This window comes from Pinus tabuliformis, chromosome 3_1 (genome assembly GCF_031772625.1).
Source record: "Pinus tabuliformis cultivar Carrire ecotype Pingquan chromosome 3_1, CPIR1, whole genome shotgun sequence".
Lineage (NCBI taxonomy): Eukaryota > Viridiplantae > Streptophyta > Pinopsida > Pinales > Pinaceae > Pinus > Pinus tabuliformis.
This window is the reverse complement of record NC_142301.1, coordinates 485,876,460-485,898,216: the sequence shown is the minus strand read 5'-3', so window position 1 is coordinate 485,898,216 and position 21,757 is coordinate 485,876,460. Positions and strand designations below refer to the sequence as shown.

Genomic DNA, 21,757 nt, shown 5'->3' with positions numbered 1-21,757 from the left:
CCATGCAAAGACATCCTGGAACTCTTTAAAGAGGTCAATGTATTTAGGCTTTTGGTCAGGAGGTAAAGAAGCAGACAATTTAATTATTTTGGGTTTGTCAATTGTACCTATGTTGCATTCTTCAATGGCTGCATTTAAGGGCTGCATTTTTGGTTTTCTGGGGATATCATTTGAATCAAAGATGTCCTCTAGTGGGGTTAGGCCTGTTGGTAGAAAATTGTCTTTCAGCTCTATGATTTCAGTTTCAGCATTGGCCACTTCCTCACCATTGATTGATTGAATTTGCTGAATGTTGTCTTCGTTGAAAATAGTTGGATTTAGCATTTGTTTTGCTGTTCTAGGTGATATTGGGTGAGTAATCTGTTGAAACTGTATTTGTGATGGACTTGCTCTTTCGATTGACTTGCTGTATCAAGTATTTGTGATTGACTTGCTGTATCAAGTATTTGTGATTGACTTGCTGTATCAAGTATTTGTGATTGACTTGCTGTATCAGTGTCAATATTTAATCCTGCAAATTCTTGCTGTAGGGTTAAAAAATGGTTTATTTGCTTGTCATCCTCAAATACTTGCCAATCATTAACATTGTTTGGAATGGAGGGTCTGTGTTTTACCTCAGCTGTAAAACAATGATGAGGCTCAAAAGGCAGCTTGCAGGTACTTGCAAAGGTGGCTAAACTATGAGCATGCAGATTGTGGGTTCTAGGAATTTTAGTGATTTGGAATTCAGAGAAAGAGTTTAGTACCTCAGCAACAGCAGACCTATAAGTCCTTAGTCTTTTGTCATTGGTGACAAAGTTTCCCTTCACTTGTTGAATAACTAAATCTGAATCACCCATGATTGAAACCCTGGCAGCTTGTAAGAACTTTACTAACTTGAGGCCTAGTAAAAGAGCTTCATATTCTGCCATGTTATTAGTACATCTGAAGTTTAATCTATAGGCTCTGCCTTCTGCATGACTATTTTCTTTATTGTGTACCCAAACTCCAGCTCCTGCCCCTAACTTGTTGACTGAGCCATCAAATTCAAGGAACCATAGAATATCCTGTTGGGAAGGAGATTTAATGATCTGTTCATGGGCTGGCAATGTGAGTAGAAGTTGTGGTTTTTCATCTAGCTTGTCTTCTAGGACAGTTTCATCATTTGATTGGGTATGCTTGATATTTAGAACAGCAGCAGTATCTAGTGTTTGATTGACTGTTGTTTCATTGGAGTCTTTCTCCTGTATGAGTATCTTGGTTTCAACCTCACCTTTTGAGGGAGTTGTGCTGTCATTGAAGAGAATGTATGAGTCTATGTCTGAATGGACAGCATATATGGGAAAGTTTTGAGGCTTTTCTTCACTGCTGACCATGTATTTCATGAGTGTTTCTCTGTACAGTCTTTTTGGTTGCCCAAAAACAGAGATGGTGGCATATGACATGTCTAATTGCAGGGAACCTTGGAGTTTAGCTCCCCAAGATCTTGATAACAGCATCCCATACTTAGGTGGAATATCAGCAACTACCACATCCATTAGGATTGTCTTGTTTGGGTATTGAACCAGAGACACACATAAATCTTTTATGAGACCTAGACACTTGACTTGGCTGGAGTCAAAGGAAAACAGGTCCTTGTATGGTCTTGTTATGTCTAGATTCAATCTCTCCATGACTGCTTTTGGCATGAGATTGTGAGAGGCACCTGAGTCAAACATTGCATTATGTAATATTTTATCATGAATATGTAAGCTGACATAGAAAGGTAATACCCCTGTGACTATTGTTTTTCCATCCACTTCTGGGCCGAACAGTAATTCTGGGGTGTCATCCAGCACATTGACATCATCTTTGTTGCTAGTGAGTTGAAGGGACTTCTTGATCTGTAGTTTATAGATGTCATGCTTGGCTAGTTCTGAAAGTGGGATTGCTACTTTTAGTTTGCCAATTTCAGTTTCTAGGTCAAAAGGTTTTTCAGATTGGGTCTTGGGGTTATAGGTGACAGTCCTTTCCTTGTTCATTAAATCTTCTTCTTGATTTTTATCTTGACTTTGGGACTTGCCTCTTTTACTCATCTCTTGGGGAGTAACCTTTAAATTAGGTTGAGAGGGTGAAGTGGCCACAGGCTGCTGTTTTAAGGACAGTGGTTCAGTGATCTCTACAATAATCACTTCTTCTGCAGGTGAATTTGTTTTGTCATTAGGCTCTGTGACTATGACTCTTTCAGGCTGCTGATTATCCTTTATCTTTTCAGGCTGGTTTACATTCACAGTTCTGCTCCTCAGCTTGTATTGTTTATGGACTTCATAAACAGCAGTGTCATAGCCTTGTTTAAAGTCAAAGGATTCACCTGATTTAGTTTGGAACAGTTTGATTTCATCATCCTCATGATCTTCTTGTGTTAAGAAAACTTGACTTTCACCATCTAGACCCATTAAATTAATCTCAGGATCTTCATTGGGCTCTATTGATGTGGAAGTTTCTGCATAATTTTCTTGGAAAGGGGGTCTTATGTCTTGGTCAGCACTGGCCTTGCCAACATTTGGGTTTTGAGTTCTCCTAAAATTTGGATTCCTAGGAGGGTTGTTTTGTGGTGCTTCCCATGATGATTTTCTTTCAACCGATTCCACTCTATCACCCAATCTTTTCATTCCAGTGAGAATTGCATCTAGCTTTTGATCAAAGGCAGAGGGTTCCTCTTTGAAAGCAGTCCTCTTTTCCAACCTTGCCCTGTTTCTTTTGGCAATTAGGTTGGCTTCCACTGTGACAGCAACCCTTTGGGCCTCTGCAAGGGATTGAGGATCTCTTTCCTTCAATTGATAGGCCATGTCAGGGTCAAAACCATCAGGGAATTTGTACAAGGCTAAATCAGGAGGAGGTCTTAAATTTTGTGGAATCGCGTTATATACATTGTTGAATCTTGCACAATACTCCAAAACAGTCTCTTGGGGACCTCTTTTGATAGTGTCATATTCCCCAAGTATGTGCAGAGGATCTTTCTTCTTCTCCCATCTACTAGTAAAGGCTTGATACAGTTCATCAGGAGTTGTAATGGAATTTGCATTCAGGGATCTAAACCAAGTTCTTACATCCCCAGTTAGGCTTTGAACAAACATCCTCATTCTGACACTGTCATCATCTATTTCATAGGTCTCAAAATGGTCTTGCATCCTCTTAGCATGCTGGACAGCTGTCAGAGGACCATTGGAGTCAAAATATGAGATTTTGGTTTGGTAATCTTGGGGTAGAGCTGCAGCATTAGCTGGTATCTGCAAAGGTGCATATCTGTTAGCCATATTTACAGGATTTAGAGGATTAACAGGGGCAGCTGGGATAATAGGAACAGTGGGTATCACAGGGGTGAAAAGTAGGGGTGAACCTAGAGTGTTGGTCAAGGGGATATGTGCAGTGGATGAAGATGTGAGAGGAGGACTTTGAGATGTGGATGGTGAACTAGGGGAACTAGGGGTAGACCGGAAGAGGACCTTGCATGGGGTAGAGATAAGGCTGGGATGATCTGAATCTGAAGTTAGATCAGCAGGCTGCTCCTGCCTTTGCTGCCTCCTAATGTTTCTAGGGATGGTATTTGGATTATCAACAATGATGGGTGGATTAGGGTCAGGATTTGCCCTAGTGTGCCGTGGATTTTTCTTGGGAGCCAGCTTCTAACTGTTTTTAGGATTTTATAGGAAGTTTTTATATCTATAAGGACTGGATAAAGATTTTGGAATGGCTATATATATTTCAAAGCTGAGATGAAGATTCACTGAAAGAGCTCTTCCCTAAAACTGTCAATGTGACACAGAAACAGTTTTGAAGGCCTCCTGACTTGATTTCAGGCTTGATTTACAGCTTTGAGAGATGTATAAAGATTGGAAAATCCTAAGAAGTCCCCAGCGGAGTCGCCAATTATGTTAACACCCAGGTTGTTCCCTATGACTCCCAAGGGAATACGGCCGGGGTAACCACTAACCAATCTTTGGATTACAGTGCCTAGCCACACTGTAATCAGAGAGGGCTCTCTCTTTATAATTTGTCTCTGTTTTGGAATGATTTTAGGCTAGCTATGAAATGAGGGTGTTTAGTTTTATGCTTTGGTTGAGGGATATCTTTCTGTACCTGAAGTGTGCAATCTGCAGATGATTTTATTTCATTGGGCAATGGAGTCTGTGGCTATAAGTGTTTAGAAACCTTGAGGTGATTTACTGAGATTACAGGGCCAATTAAATATTTCATATAACAAAGTTAGATTATGATGGTGACATGTAAACAACCAGTGAAAAGCATTTAAGAATTTTCCACTAAAGCTGGGGTGTGGGGAAAAGATAGATGCCTCAGGAGCAAACTTGAATTCCTGAAAATATTTATCACAGTGAGAGATATAGCTTGAAAGTGTAGCAATTAAGAATTACACCTTATTTACTCTATCTGGAAGAAAACATTTATAACAGCTTAGATTGAGTCCAAGGTAATCTGCGATTAAATCCTGGAACTATTCTTTTACTTTGCCATTAAGTGTAAAACACAAAAACATGAAAGAACATGAAAGACTAGAAAACATATAACACAGAGGTTAAAAGAAGACTTATTGTGCTATGAAATACGCAGGAATCCTGTAACATTCAGCCAGCCACCACAGTGCATCAAGGAACAAAGAGCTTTGGAAATTCCATCCACCTTTTGTATTATTTCTCTGAGAGTTATACAGCAACAGAAGTATAGAAATGAAATCAACAACAACCCTTGCAAACTCATGCGAAGGGGACTTTATAGAAATGTTTATACAAAATATCTCAGGCATTGAGTCATCTGAGAGAGAAATATCTTCATTACTTCGTACAGAAAAGTAGAAAAGAAGTTATTACAGCTTTGAATGCAGTATAACTGCTCTTTAAGTCTGTCAGAGGATATTTTGACCTTTGGAGGTCACTGAGTCGGTTGGAACGCTTTGCTTTAATGCTGGAAAATGTGCCTTTACGTTTGCTGCGCTGTATTTTCTCGGCCCTGCCACCTGTGACTGTGCTTGCTGCTGTGGTGACCGAATAGCCCTGCTGAGTTGGCTCAGCCTTTCATCTTTCCTCTGTATGCTTATCTACCAAAATTTTCCCTGTGTATGATCACTTATAAATTGGACAAAACATAACATTACAGGTTCTGGCTTGATAATATTATCTGTGTCAATTTATTCCAGACTTCCTGTGTGGGCAATTGGTGCTTGACAATTGCCTCTATGGTTTCATCTGCTTCTGTATATTTATAGAAATTTGGAGGCACATCGAACAGATGATTGATCTCGTTCATGATAAAAAACAGGTTTTCCACCCTATTATATAGAGTCTGCCCTGATGCTGGCCCTGATTCTGCTGAAGTGCTGGGCTGTCCTGCAATTTGACTTGCAGCAAAGGCATTGACCCTTTTAGCATAGTTTTCATGGGTAAGCAGTCTTCCCACACTGCTTAGTAGGCTGGGGAGGCCTCTGTTTTGCAATACCTGAAACCTGTCCATGAAACGTGTCCATGAACTTGTTGATTTCGGTCTGCATATCTTGAGTTCTCCTTTCTAATGTTCCAACCAGGTTTCTTAATGTCAGGACCCTTTTAACCATTGAGATTGTCTCAGTCCTGTGAGCAATTCCCATGGTGGCCAGTTGAGAGCTTGTCCTGTTATTCAATATGTTGATCATTCTATTGGCAGCATCAGGCATGTTGCCAAGGCTTGCTCTTGCTCTGTGTATTTCCCTATTTGCCTTTGTAATGAGCACTGACTGCTCATCTATGGTCTTAATGAATTGCCACTGATTAGTAATTGACTGGCCAATATTGGCCCACAGGACTGTTTTGAGCTCTGCTGTCACCTTATCTAGTGTGAGCTCTTTCTCAAGCTCAGTTATTCTCTTTTTGAGAGCTTTTATCTCTCTTTCTTTCTCAGCCACATTCTGTTTGCTCTTGTCATATCTTTCATTTACTTTAGCCAAAGATTCTTTGGCTTGATTAAGCTCTAACATTTGAGCTTCCAGGACTTGAATTTCATTTTGAAGCTTCTGCATATCCAGACTATGAGTCTGCTCTGTTGTTGGTGCAGCTGTCGATGTAGTTGGTGCTGTAGGTTCTGTTTACTGAGGAGGAGGAGCAGTAGTTGGAGCAGTTTCCTCAAGGTTGATTACTTCAGGAGGAGGCTTGGAGGTTTGCCCTTCTTCTCTTTGTTTCAAGGCTGCCTGTAGTGCTGCTTTTGCAGCCTCCGATTCTCCTAGCTTTTCCTGAGTTTGGATTAGCTGCTTGTACAGAGATATCAACAAGGTTGTGGCCTCTTGATCATGTCTTTGCTGGGCAACATCATCTGTTTAAGGGTGAATTGAGGCTGGGAGTTTGATCTTTCTCCTCAAAGCTGCCATGTCTGCATCCCTCAATTTTAATATCTCTTGTATGCCCTTGATGTCTTTGGGATCATGCCCAATCTCTATGATGATGTCCTCTAAGGACCTTATTCTGTTGTCCTTTCCCTGGGATGATGCTCTCTCCAACTCTAGCTGAGAGGCTGTATTGTTAAGGCTATTTTGTAGCCTGTAGTTATCCAATGTTTGGTCTGCCAAGGAAGCATAGACCATCTCACCCGTTTGCTTATGCAGTTCTATCTTGTCCATTGGGTGGATATCCTTGGCAAGGACTTCCAGGTTAGTCCTCAAGTAGTCAGAGGCAGATTGGGGCTGCACTGCTGTTGGCATAAAATGACTCATGATCATTTTGCCTTCCTGCACATCATATGCAGACATGAGTCTTTGTTGATTGGTGGGAGCCATGTTTAACAGATGGTTATATAGTTGTATCTTGATGGGCTCATTTCTCCTCTTAATGTCGATGAACTACTGTTTGATGCTGGGTCCACCTTCTCTTTGCTGATTTGAGGAACTCACTTCTCCTCCCATTGCTCTATCCTGTTCCTGTTGAAAGGAACTTGCTTATGCTTCCCTGCTGGGTGGGACCATACCAAAAGACTGTCCTATTGGCATTTCTTCCTCTGAGAAGGGATTAATTCTCTGTCTTTTCTCCCCATGAGTTGCTGATGTTGTAAGGGGAGTCTCTCTGTCCCTTTTCCTGCTTGTATCCTCCTTTTGTGGAGTTTGGAGGATTGATGCCTCAGCTGAAGTTTCTTGCCTTGGAGGCACAGTTTGTTCAGTGGATTTAGGGGCTTCCACTGTTTGCTCTTGCTGGACAGGCTGTTCCTGCCTTTGTTCTTCCTGTTGTTGCTGTTCTTCTTGCTGCTGCACTTCTCCCTGCTGCTCCATCTCTTCTTGTTGCTGCACTAGGGTTTCCATTTGCTCTTCTGTCATAGGAGGTGGTTGTTCCACCTGCTTTTCTTTGCTTTTGTTGGCTGTCTGTGGAGTATTCATGGCAGCTCGCTGATGTGTTGTTGAGGATGAGGCAGCTGCTCCAGGTTGTCTTTGATAAGAGAGAGAGGGGTACTTGTCCACAAGTTTCTAAGTCAACTTCTTTTTGAATATTTCTAGCCTCTCTTTCTAGCAGCTCTTCACTAGTGATTTCCTCTTCTAGGGTGCCCTCTTCCTAGCTCAATGCATTGGCATACTGCTCAATCTCAGGCTGCCTCACATGTGAATAGGTACCCAATTTGTATCTTAACCTCCTAAGGGAAACAAAATGATTGGGGTCATAGGGTATCCACTCAAAACTAGTTTGCAGTTTGAGAGCCTCTAGGATACTATTTGCCTCTTTCCATCCCTCTTCTTTTTTGTTATATACGAAAGGGCCCAGCTGGCTCCTTACCTTCAACTGTGCCTTCTTGTTCTTACTTTGGAAGTGGAGGTAGTCAGCATTCCCAAATTGCCTGAAGTATTCTAGGGCAAAAAGTCTCATAGGGACATACCTTGGCAGCCTATAAGGCTTCAACTCACAGCCATATACTCTGATGACTGTGTGGTCTTGGTAAAAGTACCAATTACCAATGCTGTAGGTTTTGTTTAGATGGAGAATTCTCCTCATGTCATCAGTTAGCCTTGGAGGAGAAACACCATACAATAATGTCATAGCTGGATGAATGAACAAGTCTATGAACTCACAGTATGTGTATGGGGATACAGAGGTGCAATGAAAAACAGAGGTCCAAAACACAACTGACCTTGGATTCCCCTGGGCATTAACTTGTTTCAGGGGAATGAGGAAGCTGCCTGGTTGATAAAACAAGAATAGATGGTAAATGTATGAAGTGTATCTGAACAGTCTTTCCCTTTGCAGATTCATTAGCTGGTCATGGATCTTATCTGCAATATATGTGGCATAGTCATAATGTACAGCTGGAGGCTTTCCAGGAGAGAATATAGACAGCATTGCCATTATAATATCATCCACATCCTCCACTCCCCTGAACCCTAGGACATAGCTGATCAAATCCACTAGCATTCTGCCCAATTCATTTAAGTATGCATATCCAATAGGAGGAGTTCTGATGGCTTCAGAGCCTGGTTGTATGAACAGCTGATTGATTTTGATGATCTGGTCATTTGACAACTTAGTTCCCTTCTTTATCAAGTTCTACATGTAGAGGGGGGTCAATGGTTTTGCAGTGTGGAAATGCAGCATCTCATTTATGCTCTCTGGGGTGATATGGAACAGAATTGAGCCTGTGGGGCTGAGAACAGCTCTTTGGCATGGATCATAGCACTCCTGGCATCTGTGGATCAATTCTGGCATAGGATTTACCTGGGGGAGGTTGTAGATGGGCAAGTTTGAGTCCCAAATGCCTAGGATATAAGCTCCACTAAGGTGCTGGGCTTTCAACTCATTTAGCATCTGAATATTATATTTGGAGCCTAATGGAAAATAGTCTAACATTTGATAATCCATATCTCCCAGAGCTTTCCATTCTAACTCCCTATGAGGGGTATTGAGAGGCTTGATGTTCAGTGCAATTGGAGTTTCCATGGTCTATTAAGCTTCTGACTTGCAGGGGAACTGGTTGAAGTAAGCAGAACGACACAGAGGTGATTCCTTACAATGAAAGTGTGAATTTTTAGGGACCAGAGGGTGAAATGAGCATATAGTAATTGAAATACTGTTTGAATTACGAATAAGACCAATGTCTGGTCTCACTCTGTCTTTTGTGGCAGGTTTTTAATGGATTGACCAACTGTCTCACGATTGCGCGAGCAGTTTACAGTTTTTGATAAGAACTCGGGAAATCAAGGCTCAGCTGGTGGTTTTCGAGCTTGCAGTTGGAAATAGAGGCTTTGCAGAGGGAATTTGCCGGTAAAATGATGAGTTTTAGTGTCCTTTGAGCCTTCTGAGTAATTTACAGACAATTTAGGCGTATGGAGGATAAATGATGAGAAATACCTGGCAAACAGCGAGCAGTGGTCGTAAATGTGGGCAGAATTGGTGCTCTAGAGGTCTCCAGGTCAATTCCAGCGGGGTGGCGCAGTTTTGGACGTAAAAGACCATGCAGCGGAAACAATAACGAATGAGCGAAAAAGTATGCAAAATGTGATTTTTTGCCAAAATATGGACCTTTTGGCAATTTGGCGCCTTTTCTCGGATGACGTCAGCATGACGTCATAGGGTGGGGTCAAGCTCGGATGACGTCAGCATGACGTCATCGGGTGAGGTGGCGAGCTGCTATTGGTCCACGGGGATGATGCGGTGGCAGACACGTTGGCACAGAGGCGGACAAAAGTACTGATGCGATGGCGGCGTGGTTCTGACGTGGGCATGACGTGGGACCAGCAAACCGGGCGGTAAGTGCCATAGCGGTTACGGTTTTCTCGGAGCGCTTACGATACGGCCCTGGTTTTGTCAGAGGCCGCTCCGAGAGCCTTGAGAGGGTGACGCGTGGCCGAGGACTGACGTAACCCTTCGTCATTTTCTCGGGCGCTAATTGTCGGGCGTGGGGGCCGCTCCGATATCAATGAGGGCCGTCGGATCACATGGGTCCGATCCGACGGTGGACGGGAGGGCGATGTGATCGGTGGATACGGAAGCAGGCGGAGGAATAAACAAATATTTCTTTTGGGACACGTGCTCAGCGGGAAAGATTCAGATATGGTATTTTTCAATATATTTCGAAAAATCAAATATATGCGCCAACTTTGGTTGAGCGGCAAAAAGTGGGTTTTTTGGGTTTTTTCATAATTTGAAAGGGGTTATGGGTAGGAAGGGGTTTTTATAGGGTTTTTCTTTGCAAATGAAGGTTTAATGAGCGGAATGACTTCAAAGAAGGGAGAGGGGTAGGTTTAGGTTCATCAAAGTGACCAGATGCCAATTTGATCCCTGACAGAGGATTTATTGGCTATAATGCCAAGGGGAGGGATATTTATACAAAATTTGGGGTTTATACACCATGGTGTTTATAATATTAGGGGAAAGGTAATATAGGGGATTTACATAGTAGAGTTAGAGTTAATATGGGGGGAAGGTGAATGAGAGGGAAATCACTAAGTTTATTTGAAACTTACTTAGTTTAGGGAGTAGATCAAAATGAAAAGAATTTTTAGACAAGAAATGTGGCTTCTAAAAAGTTTAAAAACCACCATGAAACCATAATCTCTTCCATGAATCTCAGCTGATGAGGGAGTGTTAGTAATGAAAATGGAAAGGGGAAGAATGAAGGTTAGACATGCTTCTTGCTTGCTGTAACTTGATGAAGAATGACACCTTCTCAATTCATTGATTTTGCTATGGTAAACAAAGTTAGCACACATGCAACTTATAAGAAATGACCTTTCTGCAACCCCAAATGCCTACCCATCTATTTGCCTAGCATTTTTTATTTCTTCTTGGAGGGTGCACTTGGACTTGCAGACCCTTACTTGCCTTTTCTTTTCTTTTGGCTTTTTCTTTTGTTTTTCTATCTACTTCTACCCTTATTTCTTCCAAGGTCCCAGATTAAGCTGTTGGGAGCCTTTTTTCTCTACCTAAACTACTTGTCTGCCAAGATTAAACAGTTTGGGCAGACTCCTTTCTCTATTCTACAACTGAAAATTTAAAACATGACATGATCCAGATTAGACTGTTGGACCATCCATCAAAATTTGAGTCCATACCAAGCTATAAGCACAGATTGGATTCTCTTGGAAATATGTGATCTTTGAATCATCGAAGCAGAGCATATTTGGGCCTTTTCATAGCCAATCATGAAATATGAAACCTATTGGTATAGGTAGCTAACACCCTAAAGGGTTAATGAGAGCATGATATTTTGGATCTTGATGGAGATGAGTATCAACATGGCCATCAACCTCAAACTGTTGTTATCACGGACTGCCTTCGAACTATTGTTCAGGTATATGTAGTTCAAGGTAGATTTCCACTATGTCTCCATGTGAGTGTGGAAGGACCTTGATCAAAATTGGTACCTTCCAGACCTGGCCACAGATGATGCAATCGCGGTAGTGCTCGACTACTGGCTAGGAGTGACGCATGGCCTCAGACTTGAGAGGTGGGTCTAGCAAGTCTGCAATGAATCGTAAGAAGGAAGAGGCCAAACTAAAGATGGAACAATTGGGTGAATAGAGGAAGAAAGAGGCCAAGGACAAAGCCAAAGCAGAGCGCACTACCAAAAAGAAGATAGAACAACATGAAGAAGAAGAGTAGTGCAACTCTAACAGGAGTTATAAATCTCCTTCATCGGAGACAGAAGAGGAAGAGGAACAATCCGAACAGGGAGGAGGAGACCTAGAGACTACTCCATTTTGGTTAAGTGAAACAATGAATTGGAGAAGGTAGGGCTGTGAAAGAAGTCGAAGGCCAGGAAAATGTCCCTCGTCCCAATCATCTTGAGAGAAGGTGATTTCAATAATATTGGCAATACAGTGAGGGATGCGATTGTGGAACTACTACAATAGTTTGAGTAGTAGCAGAAATAGGCATTGGGTTCCATTCAAAGGGTCTGCGTGAGCTTCATATCAAGGCATCACAAATACAAACTAGTGTGGGGCAAAGTAACACAACGTCAACTAGTTTGGTGCCTAGAACTTTAAAGGCAACAGAAACGGTGCACATGTTGGATCCCCATGCCATAGCGCTGCCGGATGGAGTGCTAACTATAGGAGCAGATGCTGATAGGCTAATCTCAACACCCTCAAGAGGGTTGGGCTAAATTTGATTGTGCTTCCAAGTGAAACCCTTCACACTTTGCAAGATGGTGTGATCACAAAAGTTTAGGCTTAGGAACAACGCGCCCTGAATGTTATCAGTGAGCAAAAGGTGAACAATGCTCAGATAGCTATACAAAATAATTCAACCATTGATATTCTTAAGGAAATCATGGAAAAGAATGAGCACATGACCAAGGTGGTCACTGAGGCATGCAGGAATTTTCCAGAATTGGATATTCCTGAAGATGCACCAGTGGATGTGATAATTCAGAAGCTTGCTTCAAGAGTGCACAAAGTGAGAATAGAGCTGGCTAAGGTTCAGTTTGAACTAAACCTTAAAATTACAGAGCTTGAGTTGAGGGACCTGCCTTTGACTCCACCAGATTTTAAAGATCATTGTGTGACCACTTTCAAAGATGCAGTAGCAGCTGTAGATGTCGCACTGAAGGATTGCACTCCGCTCTTTGAGTAGTCACTCAAAGTATTCACCAGCCTACAAGAGGATCCTAATGTGCAGAGGTTATAAGCAAAGGCATGGGAGCTACAACAAAGATATGATGAGTTTAAAGCGACGATGTGCATCGTCACCATTACACAAAGGTTAGCAAAGTGGTAGGAGGCAAAGGAAATTAAAGAATAGGTGGACGCAACAGAACACAAGGAGGCATTACTGCAAGCTTGATTAAAGCCTTGGCTAGATGAAGCGTATGTGCTCATGGCTACCATTGAAGGAAAACTGGCTAGTCTATAGGAAACATAGTAGAAAATGCATGCACATAGTGTGGGGCTAGTGACAGAGCAGTTGGTCGAGAAGGTGAAACAAGCAGCAACACAATGCACTGCCAAAGCAACAATAGTATAGGTGGAGCTAGGAGGTCTTCATGACGAGATCTTCATACCACTATAGTGACTTGAGGGTGCGTCACCTTGTTTGTGTTGGGGGCCTATTGGGAACGGTTTCCCCTAGAGTCAATTTTGGGGTCAAAATCCCATGTTTTGGGGCAAAAAGCCCGACTTTTGTATAAAGAGTGTAAAGTCTCTACATTTTGTGGTCGCGGAGAACAATGACATAAACAGTAAAAAATGGTTTCCACCCTTAGTTTAGATAGTTCTGGTGGATTGATGAAATTCTCCCTTGGTCCGTGGGCCATGGGAAGGTATGAAAAGGGAGTCTTAAAATAGTCTATGGTAGTTCTTGGGAGAGTTCTAAGTAAGTTTTTGGGTCTCTGAGAGTTAAGAGTGAATATTCTTAGCATAGGAAGAGTCTTTGCAGCTGAGTGCACAAAGGCCTAGGGTAGAAGTCTACAGCTAAGTGCATGGACCCCTGCAGCTGTGTGCGCAGGGTCGTCAAAGTCTATACTGGAAATCTAGATTATCAATAAAGAGAAGTATTCTGGAATTACCTGTGTATTTTACTTTTTTTAATTGCATGTGATTATGTTACATTGAACACTGGGTTTATGTTTTAATGTTATTCTGATGTGCGAATCTATATGTTTCTCTTTGTTATATGAACGCAAGCAAAGATATATGTTTACGTGAAGATAATCATAATTACATGTTAAGACTGTATGAAACTAAGATAATTTGAGTAAATACAAAAGTAAGAGTAATTACAAAGGTGTGTAAGTGCCTAATCTATCTATTTAGGGTACGCGAAGGATAATTGTAGACCTTCGCGGAGGACTCCAGGACGATTAAGAAAGGTGTATCGATAAGCCCTAAAGGGCTTATCGATCTACGTGAAGGTAGAGTGAAGGTCTAAAAGCGACATCGCTACAATCTCATGGTGTGAAAACTTGGTTCCTGTATCCCCCATACTGCTTCGGGTGAGACTTTAGTCCGTGTTAACACCCAGGTTGTTCCCTATGACTCCCAAGGGAATACGGCCTGGGTAACCACTAACCAAGCTTTGGATTACAGTTTCTAGCCAAACTGTAATCAGAGAGGGCTCTCTCTTTAAGATTTATCTCTGTTTTGTGAGGATTTTAGGCTAGTTATGATTTTCAAGATTTGTTTTTTGTATTTGGTTGGAGAATGTTTCAGTCAAGATATATATGTGCTCACACTAGAATGTTATAGGTCATTGGGCATGGAGTTAGTGGTCCTTTAGATGTTTGGTGTGCTGTGTTGATATGATAGTGATGCTGCAGAGCTGGATAACTTATCTGGGAAACAACGCTTTGGAATTTTGATTAAGTGTGATGTATTCAGTTTATGAAAGGCAGTTAAGAATCTTTCAATAAAAGGATGTGTGAAGAAGTGAGAATATTATTTAGAAGCAACTAAGAATTTCTAGATAAACATTCACAGTCATAGAATTAACGCAAACATGAGCACTCAAGATTTCATGTCCATGGTTAATTCAGAAGAAAACATTTACAGCAATAAAAGATTGAGCACAGAGTGTTATGAATCATGTCCTATACCATTCCTTTTCTCTATTGCTAGATTTGATGAAAACATGAGTATGCAATAACATTAGAAGACAAACAGAGATTAAGAAGACTTATTATTCCACCAGACAGCACAAGAATTCTGCAACAGCACGCAGGTCATCAGCAAGACATCAAAAACTTCAGGAAATCACTGAGCTAGTCCAGTCCTTTGTATTAGATAATTCTAAAAGAGTACAATATATTTTCCTCAGAGTAAAAATTACCAACCCCTTATGCATTACTAAGGGGGGTATATATACAAAATTTACATGAAAAATATCAAGGAAATGAGTTAATGGCTCATTGATGTTATGCCAACTCCTGGAGCATTGTAGCTGAGAAGGTTAATGCTGTAATAACTCTTCAGTGCTTTAGCTGTCAAAATGGTCAGAGACTGTTGACTTGGTGGCTGCTGGAGTCGGCTGAGGATACGCTGTCAAAGATATGTGTTTTTTCTTATCCTTTGGGCTAGCTGTCGTTGTACATGTGCTGAGTCATTTTTCAGCTGCTTTAAATGCTAACCTTTTTCTGCTGTTTGTCTTCTAGTGAGCTGGGGATGGCAGTGACCGAGCAACTGAGGCTAACGTGGCAGAATTTGAAGCATTGCCTGCCACCAATCCTCCTTAGGCATTTGATGTCTTCGAATCTTAATCAAAGTTTCATCGGCCTCTGTATACCTGTAAAAATTAGGAGGAATTTCAAAAAGGTGCTTCACCTCACTCTCAATAAAAAACAGGCCTTCAAGTTTATTATATAAGCTCTGTCCTGTTGGAGGCCCTGTTTCCTGAGAGGTACTGGCAGATGCAGTGATTTGGTTTTCAATATAAGCTGCCATCCTGTTAGCAAATTGATCTCGGGAGATCAGCTTTCCTGCACCGCTTAGTAGGCTGGGCAGTCCTTTTGCTTGCAGTGCTGCCATCTTATGCTGGTACTCATGTACTTCATCTTGTATCTCAAAGCACTTTCTCTCCAGTGTCTGTACATAATTCCTGAGAGTGAGTACTTTCTTGGCTGTAAGGACGGCCTCTGTTCTGTTGACTATGCCCATGGCTGCTAGTTCCTCCTTTTCTTGCCTGTTCAAAAAATCTATCATTCTGTTGGCCTGTTCTGGCTTGTCTCCCAGTGTTGTCTTGGCCTTCTGAATCTCTGTTTGTGCTAGGCCAATAAAATCCATCTGCTCATGTATGGTTTTAATTGATCTCCATTGTTTATTGATGGATTGGCCAATTTTGGCCCACAAAATTCTCCTTATTTCGGCCATGGCACTTTCCAGATTCAGCTCCTTTTCCAAGGCCTTTATCTTTTCTTTTAGGGTCTTTATTTCTCTTCCTTGTTCTGCCACTGTCATCTTTGATTTGTCATACTTGGCATCCAATTCTGCCAATTTTTCTTTGGCCTTCTTTATTTCATCTGCCTGGAGCTCCATTTCCTTAATTGCCTTGGTTAATTCTTCCACACTTGCACTGGAGCTTGGAGCTGTTGCTGCTGCTTCTGTAGTAGGGGCCACTGCTGCCTCTGTAGTTGTTGCAGTGGTTGAAGTAGTTGGAGGAGCTTGGGATGTAGATTCTCCCTGTTTATCTTGCAATGCTCCTTCAAGCTCCTTCTCCAAATCGAGGACCTTTTGATTTAGCTGCATTATGAGGTCCAGTTGCTCATCAGCCTGTTTTTCCTTTTGTAGCTCAGCTATTTGAGGGTGCTCTGTGGGCTGCAGCTTTAACCTCTTCTTCAATGCATTGAGGTCATCATATTTTTTCTTCATAAGGGCCTTTACACGCTTTGGATCCTTAGGATCATGCCCTAGGTCAACAATAATGTCCTCTAGTGACTTTATTCTATTTTGGCTAGGGAGGACATTCTCTCAAAATCCAACTGAGTGTTGGTATTTTTGAGTGACTCTTTTAGTTCATGGGCCAAGGTTGCCCTCTCTACCAAGGTTACATAGACCATTTCTCCAGTCTGTTTGTGGAGTTCAATCTGGTCCATTGGATGGATGTCTTTGGCTAAGACCTCCACCCTTGTCTTCACATAATCTGCTGCAGATTTTGGATGGGGCACTGTAGGCTTGAAATGGCTGAGGATCATTTTCTCCTCCTGGATGTCATACACAGACATTAGCCTTTCCTTTTGGGCTGGTGTGGCATTGAGAAATTGCTTATAAACCTCCACCCTCAGTAGGTCATTCTGTGCCTTTATTTGTTTGAAGAAGTCCTTAGTGCCTTTGGGCTTCTTGCTCTGCTGTGAGGAGGAGGACACCTCCAAACCAAGTTGTAATACTTGCTCCTGCTGAAAGGAGCTCGTACCTGTGTGCTAGCTGCCCTCCCTGTTTTTCCTTGAACTGTCAAGGAATTGTTCAGTGATGTCTTCTACCTCCGGGGAATCACCTCTTGGCCTCTTGGTCTGGGGTTGCTGGGATGATCCACTAGCAGGAGTGGACTCTTCTCTGGCTCTCTTCGTAGCCCTGTCCTCTTGTGCTGGGGTCTGCAAAATTGGAGCTGTGGGTGCCTCAGTTTGTGGAGGGGAAGTCTGCTCTTGCTGTTGCTTCGGTTGCTGCCCTTGTGGCTGCTCTTGTTGCTGCCCTTGTTGCTGTTCTTGTTGCTATTCACTTGAAGGGGCAGACTTTTCTTTCATGGTTTCTTCCTCAACACCCATTATGCCTTTCCCTTTATCTGTAGCTGGTGCTGCTGTGGAAGGTGCCTGTGCGACTGGTGCAGTCCTTGAGGCCGAGGTCCCTTCTCCTGCTGAATAAGGCCGTTTGAAAGGTACCTGGATAAAATCGCTTAGAAAGCCTGCGGGCCGAACTGTGAAGGCTGAATGTAGCTGAGTTGATGAGTTGGCACGGTTGCAAATTTGAATTTGGAGGTCCGTAGGCGATTTGGCAGTGAACCAGCGGCAATGGCTATGCCTTCTTCGCTCGAAAATGACATAAAACGGCCCAAACCGTGACTTTTAACGACGAATTCGGAAAAAATGAGTAATTGGTGCCTTTCCGCCAATGACGTCAGCATGACGTCATGGCGGGCCCGGGTACGGAGGGTGACGTGGCTGCTGAGGTGTAGGCCAGCGTGGCCGGACACAGTGGCGGGCGGATAAGGTGGCAGGGCTACGTGGAGGGCCACGCGGAGCGGGGGGGGGGGGGGGGGGGAGATGGTGCTACGTCATGATGACGTATGGATGACATAAGGGGGAGGTGGTAACGGGGAAGGTGGTAAGCGGTTTCCCTGCACCACCTTTGGGCAAAGGCGGTATCGGGGAGGGGGGCTCCGAACAACCCCGTCGCCTGCCACGCGTCCCATGTATGGGGCGGAAAACCACCGTTCCCCGGACGCTAAAGGTCGGCAGATCCAAATCTGGAAATACCCGCCCACCGTTGGATCGGGGGTGGGAGACGATGGATGGCTGGCGGGCCTCTCGACGGATCGTGCATGTTGGGGGGGTCCCGCCGGCATATTAAAATATTCAAATTAATATTTTGGGCGGAGAACTTTAGGTTTAAGGGCTTTTTGTGGGTTTTTCGGGGCAAGGGTTAATCTGAGGGGGGAAGAAGGGTTAAAAAGTGGGTTTTAAGCAGAGGGAAGGGGTTTTTGTGGAATTCTTGAGCAGAGGTGAGGTGAGGGCTTAGGGGGAGGTTATCACTCCAACCAGAGGTTAGAGCAATCCCATGACAGGGTTGACCATAGTCCCTGGTGGACTAATGTCTCCCTTTAGACAAACTTATTTAGCTATAGTGCTAAAAAGGGAGGATATCTATACAATGCTTGGGATTTATACACCATAGTGTTATAATAGTAGGGAAAGGGTGACATAGGGGATTTAGATAATAGAAGTTAGGGGTTAATATGGAGGGAAAAGGTGAATGAGGAGTGATATCACTAAGTTTATTAGAAAACCACTTAGCTTAGGGAGTAGATCAAAATGAAAAGAATTTTAGACAAGAAATGTGGCTCTTAAAGGAAACCAGAACCCACATAAAACCTTGAATTCTTTCATAAACACAACTGGTGTAGGGATGTTAGTGATGAGTGTAAAACAAGGGAAACAGGAAGTTAGACATGCTCCATTGATGCTTTTCTTATCTTTGACCAGCAAGATTCAGTTTGGAAGGAATGACATTTCAGCAACCCCATCTGCCTACCCATCTACTTGCCTAGCATTTTTTGTTTCTTCTTGGAGGGTGCACTTGGACTTGCAGACCCTTATGTGCCTTTTCTTTTCCATTGGCTTTTTCTTTTGATTGTCTATCTAGTACTACCCTTATTTCTTCCAAGGCCCCAGATTAAGCAGTTGGGAACCTTAATTCTCTACCTAGCTATTGGTCTGCCAAGATTAAACAGTTTGGACAGACTTCTTTCTCTAATCTACCACAAAAATTGAAACATGGCATGACCCAGCTTAGGCTGTTGGATCACCCATTGAGAAGTAGGACAGCACCAACCAAATGTAAATGTGTGTCTTCCATCAGAATATGAGATCTTTGCCTCACCAAAGTAGATCATATTGGCACTTCCCATGCCAATCATGAAAAATGAAACCTATTGATATAGGTAACTAACAGTGGCTCCACTTGGGGATGGTTTTTCTTCTTGAAAGACCAAGAACAGCAGGTCAGAATGCCTTGGCCCTTGATCTGTTTTACCAAAACTTGGAAATTCTCTTCTTGTACTTCAAAATTGGAGGCTTTTACCTCTGTGGAATTTCTGGACTATTAGGCCCTTTTCTGCTTATTTATAGCAGCTTCTCAAACTGAATTGTTTACATGCTGAAAGAAAATATATACAGCTGATTATGTACAGAAGGAGAGACCCTGTTATGTGGATGGAAAATGATCAAAATAGTGCTTCAACATCCTGCCATTTACAGGACCTTCACCTAAGTCAGTGCCATCCAAATTTTCCAAAAAATAAGTGTTATTTCCCTGTAATGCTTGAATGACAAAAGGTCCTCTCCAAAGGGAGTCAAATTTGCCATGCTTACCCTTGTCTTCTCTTCTTGAATCCCATTTGAGGACTTTGTCCCCAATGAAGAAATCTTCAGCCTTGGTCCTTCTGTCAAAGGCTTTCTTTAACTTTTCTTGTAAAACTTGAACTCTGTTATAAACTTGGTCTCTAGTTTCCTGCAAACATATTATTTGATTAATTCTTCTTTGTATATCATTTGGTTCAGCTTGACTTTCTTGCAGTAGTTTCATAACAGGAACCCCTAGTGATGAAGGGAATTTGGCCTCTAGTCCATAGACTAACTCATATGGGCTGACCCCAATTGATCTCTTGGTTGTTAGTCTATCTGCCCATAAGGCATTCACAAGCTTCTTGTGCCAGTTCTTTTTATTTTCTTCCAGCATCTTTTTTATGATGTTCACCAGGCTTTTGTTTGATGATTCAGCAAGGCCATTTCCTTGAGGATAGTATGCAGTAGAATGGCCCAAGGTAATGTGAAATTTGTGGCAGAAATTCACCATCTTCTTTGATCTGAAGGCAGCAGCATTGTCTGTTATTATTTTATCAGGACAGCCAAATCTAGCAAGAATATTGGTCTCGAGGAACTGCATGATAGTGGAATCATTTGCTTGTCTGCATGGAACAGCTTCAATCCATTTAGTAAAGTAGTCTGTAGCTGTTAGAATCCATCTATGTTGGCCTGAAGATGAAGGATGAATTTCCCCAATGAAATCCAAGCCCCATTGTTGAAAAGGTCTCTCTGTTGCAATAGGCCTCAAAGGGAGTGGCAGTAACTTTCTCTTTCCCTCAAACACTTGACATTTATGACATGAGGTGGTGAATTTCTTGACATCAGAGAAAATGGTGGGCCAATAGTAACCAGCCCTCAGTATCTTATCCACAGTGGACTTCCAATACAAGTGTCCACCACAGTCACCTGCATGAAATTCTTTGGTGACATTGTTAGTCTCATTCTCAATCAAGCAGTTTAACAGTATACCCTCATGGTTTTTCCAAAGAAAATTGCCATTTATAACACAAAATTTAAAAGCTTTCATTTTTAGGAACCTACACTTAGTTCTGGACAATCCTGGTGGAGCACACAGGTTTTGTAACACATAACAGATATCAGAATACCAGGGGGATTGTTCAAAGGCTACATTGATCTTTGGAGTCGCCAGCTCCGGTTCACTGTCCAGTTGGTTGATGTCCAAGGCTTGGAAATTTGTTTCAGACATTAATTTAGCCAGACCTTGTCCTTTTATCAGTTTTGTAGGTTTTATTTCAATGTCAAATTCTAAAATATTTGCAATCCATTTTCCTCTTCTGCCCTCTAAGTTCTCTTGAGTAAGCATGTCTTTCACAATTGGGCTTGGTACATAGGCTATAACATGGGAGTATAGGATGTAGATCCTAAAGTCTTTAATAGCTTTGACCAAGGCATATGCTTGCTTTTCCATGGTCTGGTATTTCAGGGGTGCATCTCTAAGAGCTTTACTAAAGAAAGCAACGGGTTTCTCATTTCCTTGGTCATCTTTCTGTAATAAGACAGCAGCAATTGTGTGTTGGGAAGCAAAGGAAAATATGATAAATTCCATATCAAATTGTGGATTTGTTAGAAGTGGAGTTTGGGTGAGGGCCAATTTTATTCCTTCAAAGGCTTGACTTGCTTCTACCATCCATTTTACCTTTGAATCCTTTTTTAACATGTTATTTAGTAACCTGCTCAATTCGGCCAGATTTGGGATAAATCTCCTCAGGAAGTTGATTTTACCCAAAAAGGCTTGTAATTCCTTTACATTTCTTGGATGAGGCATTTGTAAGATGGCCTGGATTCTGTCTGGATCAATCCTAATGCCATCTTTAGAAATGATGTGACCCAACAGTTTACCTTCTTCCAAACCAAACAGGGATTTCTTGGGATTTAAGGAAATTCCATATTTCCTACAAGTTGTGAATATCTGCCTTAGATGTTTCAGATGTTCAGGGTCAGATTTTGAAAATGGTGTAAGGTCATCTAAGTAGACCACAAGGAAATCATGGATCTCTTTGGCAAAAGCAATATCCATTGCTCTTTGAAAGGTAGCCCCTGCATTTTTCAATCCAAAAGGCATTTTCACATATTTGAAGGTTCCCCAAGGGGTTGTAAATGTTGTTTTGTCCTGATCATCAGGGTGAACTAGGATCTGGTTGAAACCTGAGAATCCATCAAGTAGAGAAATTCTTGAGGCCCCCACTACTCTCTGCAAGATGTGATCCATTTTGGGTAAGGGGTAGTTATCTTTCAAGGACACTTGATTTAAGTT

At 42.2% G+C, this 21,757-nt stretch overlaps 1 pseudogene; it reads left to right on the top strand.

The window, feature by feature from the left end:
* Nucleotides 1–12,248: 12,248 nt before the first annotated feature.
* The window catches only part of LOC149187917 (DEAD-box ATP-dependent RNA helicase 15 pseudogene), an 81,352-nt pseudogene continuing 71,843 nt past the window's right edge, over nucleotides 12,249–21,757 (top strand).